The sequence below is a fragment of the Myotis davidii genome, unplaced genomic scaffold (genome assembly GCF_000327345.1).
Source record: "Myotis davidii unplaced genomic scaffold, ASM32734v1 scaffold1207, whole genome shotgun sequence".
NCBI lineage: Eukaryota > Metazoa > Chordata > Mammalia > Chiroptera > Vespertilionidae > Myotis > Myotis davidii.
Genome location: NW_006299386.1, coordinates 100,504 through 106,574, shown reverse-complemented (window position 1 = coordinate 106,574; position 6,071 = coordinate 100,504). Strand labels below are relative to the sequence as shown.

The window sequence follows — 6,071 nt, the reverse complement described above, 5'->3', positions numbered from 1 at the left end:
AATGGGGGGGGGGGGGAGAAAAGAGGGGGGGGGGGGGATAAAAGAAGCATATGTAATACTTTAACAATAAATATCTTTTTAAAAAAGAAAAAAAATGAATCTGTACCTGAAATTACATATTATTTATTTGATTATGTATTAGCTTGTTTTGTCCTTCATTTAATGCAAGCTCTATGAGTGAATAAGTCTCACTCAGCAATTATCACTAACAGTAACACATATAACCCAACAATATATAATACATATTTTTATTCAATATAACTATGTAATTTGATCCTTTTAACACTAGCACCTCATATTTTAAATATACAAAGGAAAATTAGTCAATTTATCTAAAAACCTTATATTAATAATATACTCTATGGCAAAATTCTGAATTATAAAACATATCCAATATAGACTTTATCAGAGAATTAACAATCTTATGAATATAAATATATGAGCAAGAAATTGCATCACAGCATATATGCTTAAAAGTATACACAATTGCTCTTGGGCTGGCATCTGGGCCAGGCAGCAGCGCATCCCTGCTCTCCGAGTCCTGTGATGCTGCCCAAGGACAACAAGAAGAAGAAAGATGCTGGAAAGCTGGCAAAGAAAGACGAAGACCCTGTGAACAAGTCAGGGATGAAGGCCAAAAAGAAGAAGTGGTCCAAAGGCAAAGTTTGGGACAAGCTCAATAATCTGGTCTTGTTTTAAAAAGCCACATATGACAAGCTCTGTAAGGAAGTTCCTAGGACAAGCTTATAAGCCCAGGTGTGGTCTCCCAGAGGCTGAAGATTCGTGGCTCCTTGGCCAGGGCAGCCCTTCAGGAGCTCCTTAGTAAAGGGCTTATTAAACTAGTCTCAAAGCACAGAGCTCAAGTGATTTACACCAGAAACACCAAAGGTGGGGACTCCCCAGCTGCTGGAGAAGATGCATGAACAACAGATCTCACCGGCTGTATATTTTGAAAAATAAATCTTTATTAAATAAATAAAAAAGTATATACAATTATACAGTGGGCACAGTGGTCAAATAAGTTAACTTTACACTCTAATCTATAGTTATTTAATCTAGTTTAACTTTAGATTTCTAACAAACTAGCTTTGTAGGATTTTTGTTATTGTTTGTGTGTTTGTTTACTTTTGTTAATCCTCATCCAAGTGTATTTTTTTCCATTGATTTTTAGACAGAGTGGAAGGGAGGTGGAGAAACAGAGAGAGAGAAACATGGATATGAGACACCTCAATTGGTTTCTTCCCACATGTGCCCTGACTGGACGAGGGGTCAAGCCTGCAACCGAGGTATGTGCCCTTGACCGGAATCAACCCTTAAGCCCATGGGCCAATGCTATAACTACTGAGGCAAATCAGCTGGGCCTAACAAACAAGCTTTGCAAAATTAACACTCTTAAGAAAGGTAAGAACTTTGGCATACATGAATAGTTCCCTAATGCTCATGTTCTAACCTACTTATATTTTAAACTAATCTAAAGACTCACTGAATTGTTTAGACCATAATTCTTATAACATAAAAGTGCATCTTTCAAAAGAAAAGTGCCAGGCTAAGGGGAAATCAGACCATGATGTTCCATCTCTTGTAAAGAACAAGTAGACATCTGGTGCCATATGAAACCTGAGGCTAATACTACATGGCATAATCTCATGCCTGTAGCTTCCCTGATGGAGGTCCTGTTGAGAATAACCATGAGGGTTGACAACATTTAACAAAGAAGCTGTGACAGCATCCACAAGCAAAGAGGAGCCAAAGAGAAACTCTCAACAGAAATAGAACAATACAGAGAGTTATCACAAGATACACATGACAAGTAACAAAACATCTCACAGCTCTAAGATAAGAAGATACTGAGAATATTGCCTATTATAATTAAAGAGAGCTAAAAAAGAAACATTTGTTTTTCCCTCTGAGAAATGGAAAGTTAGGGGAAGATAAAATTCCGATGTAAATTTCAGAAGGAAGACATTTGTTCTGAAATCTCACTGATGGTCTCTTTTCAGGTTAGTGGTGAGAAATAGAAATATATATCACATAAAAACATCCTAATTCCCAGCCCACATCCTAGGAAATGATAGCAATTGTAAACATTGTTCCTAAAGCAGGCTAAAGAAGAAAATTTGCTTGCAGGTTTAGAAAAAGTATTAAAAATTAACTAACCCACATGAACTTACTACTTGTGATAATGGGATACATGAACATGGAGTTTTAAAATCTTCATGTTGATTTGATGCATCAAGAAAATCTGGACCTTCAGAGGTATTAATGGGATCAGAAGATGTTACATATTATAGAGATTTGCTAGTAGACTAACACTGAATTAGAAGCCGAATTAGCTCTATCGAAGTATAGCCAAGCAGTTCAAAATGTGGCAGGATAGAAAGAAGCTAGGAAAATTTCTGGGCAATTAGAATGGGGAAACTGAGACAAGAAAATTTGGGCAGTTTTCAGACAACTTGTGAATTGCAAGATCTTATCTTTTCATACCAAGGACACTTGAGAGCAAATGGTTTAAACCTCTCCTCTGCAATCAGAGAATACATACTTTCAATCACCCTGACCTGGGAAAATAGAGAACAAAGACCTAATTAATGCCCCTTGTGCCAGCTAAATCCAAGGAGAGATGAAGTCTGGGGGACAAATAACAAAAAACCCCAAGTCATTTTGATGGTATCACTTGAAGGGGGAATGTTAGGCAGGGTAGATAACTGCTAGGGCAGGACAATGGGACAGGGAAAAGGGGGAGGTTATCACACCACGGAACAAAGAAGTGATCAGTCTTAAGACTTGCCAAAATAAAATCACCAGACGAGCTCATAAATTTTGAGAAAAGCCACAACAATGTGAAAAGGTGACCCTTGAAATCTGGTCTATCCAGCAGGGGAGCCTGAAAACTATAGGAAGATAACCCATAAAATCTTTAACCCCCCACAGATAGGACTCTCAGACTAGCTGAGTTGCCCACTTGTGCTTTATGCTAAGTGTGTTTTTAATAAATTTGTTACTTTGCTTCCTTAATAAATTCGCTTGCTTTTCTTCAACACTGCATTCAGTCACTTTTCTGAATTCTTTCTCATGAGTGTGGCAGGAGCCAAGGAGGGGAAAGCCCTCTTCAACATGGCAAGTTATCTAATAACAAAAGCATTTTATTATTTCTTGATGACACAGATTTTCATGTTTTGCCAAAAGAATACTCAAAATGATATAAGAATTCAGGTAGGCAGAAAGGAAAAAAAGAAAGGTATACAAATAGTTTTCTTAAGGAGACAAAATATTGCATTTTATATTTTTGAAATATTTCCATAAAGTCAGGGGAAGAATTGTTTGAAGATTAAAGAGTTTATTAAAATGTATGCTTTAATGAAAGACCTCTTTATCCTGGAAATTTCAAATAAATTATTCTACATTTAAGTAATTTGCCCAATAATCAAAAGTCTTTTATTTGTAAAACATTAAAAATATACCTATGTACTTAAAAATGATTACTTTGCCGAAACCGGTTTGGCTCAGTGGATAGAGCGTCGGCCTGCAGACTGAAAGGTCCCAGGTTCGATTCCGGTCAAGGGCATGTACCTGGGTTGCGGGCACATACCCAGTGGGAGATGTGCAGGAGGCAGCTGATCGATGTTTCTCTCTCATCGATGTTTCTAACTCTCTATCTCTCTCCCTTCCTCTCTGTAAAAAAAATCAATAAAAAAAATATATTAAAAAAAATAAAAATGATTACTTTAATATTAGTTTTTTGACAATAATATGCATTACAATTGATTGAAAACACATTTTCATTTCATTTTACAATGTTTTGCTATAAAGGTAAGCATGCTGATTAGCAACTATTATAGATATTTGCTCAAGACTTTGGGAAAATTAATAAATTCCTTGTGGAAATGTGAACTTTTCTAATAAAGCTACCTTTTCCTTATTCTCTGCTGGTTGCTTAAGAACCATTATTATACCCTGGATCTCTAAGACCAAAGACAAACAATTCTTATAAATTACTTATAACAATTATTTTAATTTCCCACTCAATGTTAGAAATAATTTAAAAGGAAATACAGGGAGGAAAATCACATTTACAAAAATACAGAAAGGATTAGGTATAATAAGTCCTCAATCCTATTTTCCACAAGTCAAGCCATAATGACCTGCAGCAACTAGAAATTATGGCCAAATGAGATTGTTTGAGAATTAACAAAATTTTAAGATGGAAAAGATTTCCCATGAAAAACCTGTTTAAAAAAAATATTAGGAACCTTTGAGGAGTGAAAACTAAAATTTAAGGCAAGGGAAATTGAACAGCTGGGAATAGGCCAGAGAACAGTTTGTGGAATTAGCAGCATGGATAAACATTTGCCCAGACAGTAGTCCAAGATAGCCTAGGGGTTTGGTTGTCACAACACAAATGAACTAATTGTGATGATTATTTCTGAGGAAGATGAAGGGAAAAAATAGTTTATTAGTCAATAGTAGTTAATTGATATGTTTTTTGAAATGTTATTTATTTTTCAACATATCTGACTCAAAGAATACCTTTACCCAAATAAAATCTAGAGAGTAAAGTAGAAAGCAAACAAATAAGAAATAACACATATTTTATTGAGTCAAAGTTTTTAAAAATTGAAACACATTTTCTTGAGCCATGTTTCTGCTTTCCAGGACGTTTTTGATTCAGAAGTTGTCATAATTTCATCTTTTCCAGGAAAATCTTTTTCAAATAAATGTTAGCATGAATGATAAAAGAAAAACAGAGTTTGCTACATGTTGGTTTTTTGAAGAATTTTCATTCTGGTCTTGATCTTAAGGAACAATTTTGAATAACCCAATATTCATAAAAATGGTAAAAAAAATCCTGGAATTATCAGTGTGGCTCTACATTCAAATATGTGAAAGGAAAGAAAAGCATATGGCCATGACTGAGAGACCGCAGAGTGGAGCACTTAAAGAAATCAGCATGGAAATAAAGCACCCATTACCAAATGATGATTTACTGTATAATTTATGAAAAGGTAGAGTATGCTTTAACTCCACTTAGCACCTGGATGATATGAAATATAAATGCAATAAAATGTGTTCATGAAATTCCAGTAATAAGGAGTATGATGTTGGTTTCCTTTCTATCTTATTTCTAGTTTAACAGAGAGCAGTGGTAAACCCAGGCAATATTCAGTAGTTTTCGCTCGATTATTTTTTATACTCATAGACCTTGATTTTCAGAGTTTCAGAATTATCTGCTATAATATCTTTCTTGTGTGCATGCTCTCGCTTTCCTTCCCTGTCTTATCATGCAACATCTTAGACAGATGAAAATCTAACACACCAAACTATATAGTCTAGAAGAGTGTTACTCATTTAGTTAGCAATTCAATATTGTCTGCCTGACATGTCAGGCATAATTTTTGGCACTTGAAATACATCAGTAAAAAAAACTGATCGAAAGCCTACATTCCATAATGGCATATATAGAGTGATTTGTTCAGTATATTAATCAAGGTTCTTCAGATAATCAGACCAATATAATGTATATAAGTGAACTGCATAGTGTATAAGAAGGTGATAAATGTTGCAGGGGATTATGAAACAATGTATGAATAATTTGCAGTACAAATTGGAGGAAGGTATAGGAAAGTTTGCAGTATTTTTAAAAAAATATTTTTATTGATTTCAGAGAGGAAGAGAGAGGGAAAGATAGAAACATCACATGTTTTTTTTTCCATAACCCTAAACATATTGAACAGACTTGTACTCAAATAAAGCTCATCTTTGAAATCTAGATCATTCTTGCTTGAACATTTTATCAGTTATATTTTGATATCATCTTTCTAAGTTGCTTCTGCTTGAACATTTCAGGGTTACTGGTTTAAGATCAGTATATGCTTAATTGATGCCCATTTGGTGGAATTTCCACATCTTCCAAATAATTCCAGATTAGGTCTTATATTTTCTCAGCACAATGAAAATGGTTAGAGTCTGTGCTGTTCAGCCCCCAAAATGAGCCCTGATTATTCACATCAAAACTGGTTAAATCTCCTTCCACCTGAATAGGGCTCACCTTATATAATACACAAGGGATATTG

The 6,071-nt window shown here is 34.8% G+C and overlaps 1 pseudogene; it reads left to right on the top strand.

Annotated features, from left to right (window-relative positions):
- The first annotated feature begins 510 nt into the window (after nt 1-510).
- On the top strand, nt 511-973 carry LOC107184847 (annotated as a pseudogene).
- The last annotated feature ends 5,098 nt before the right edge of the window (nt 974-6,071 follow it).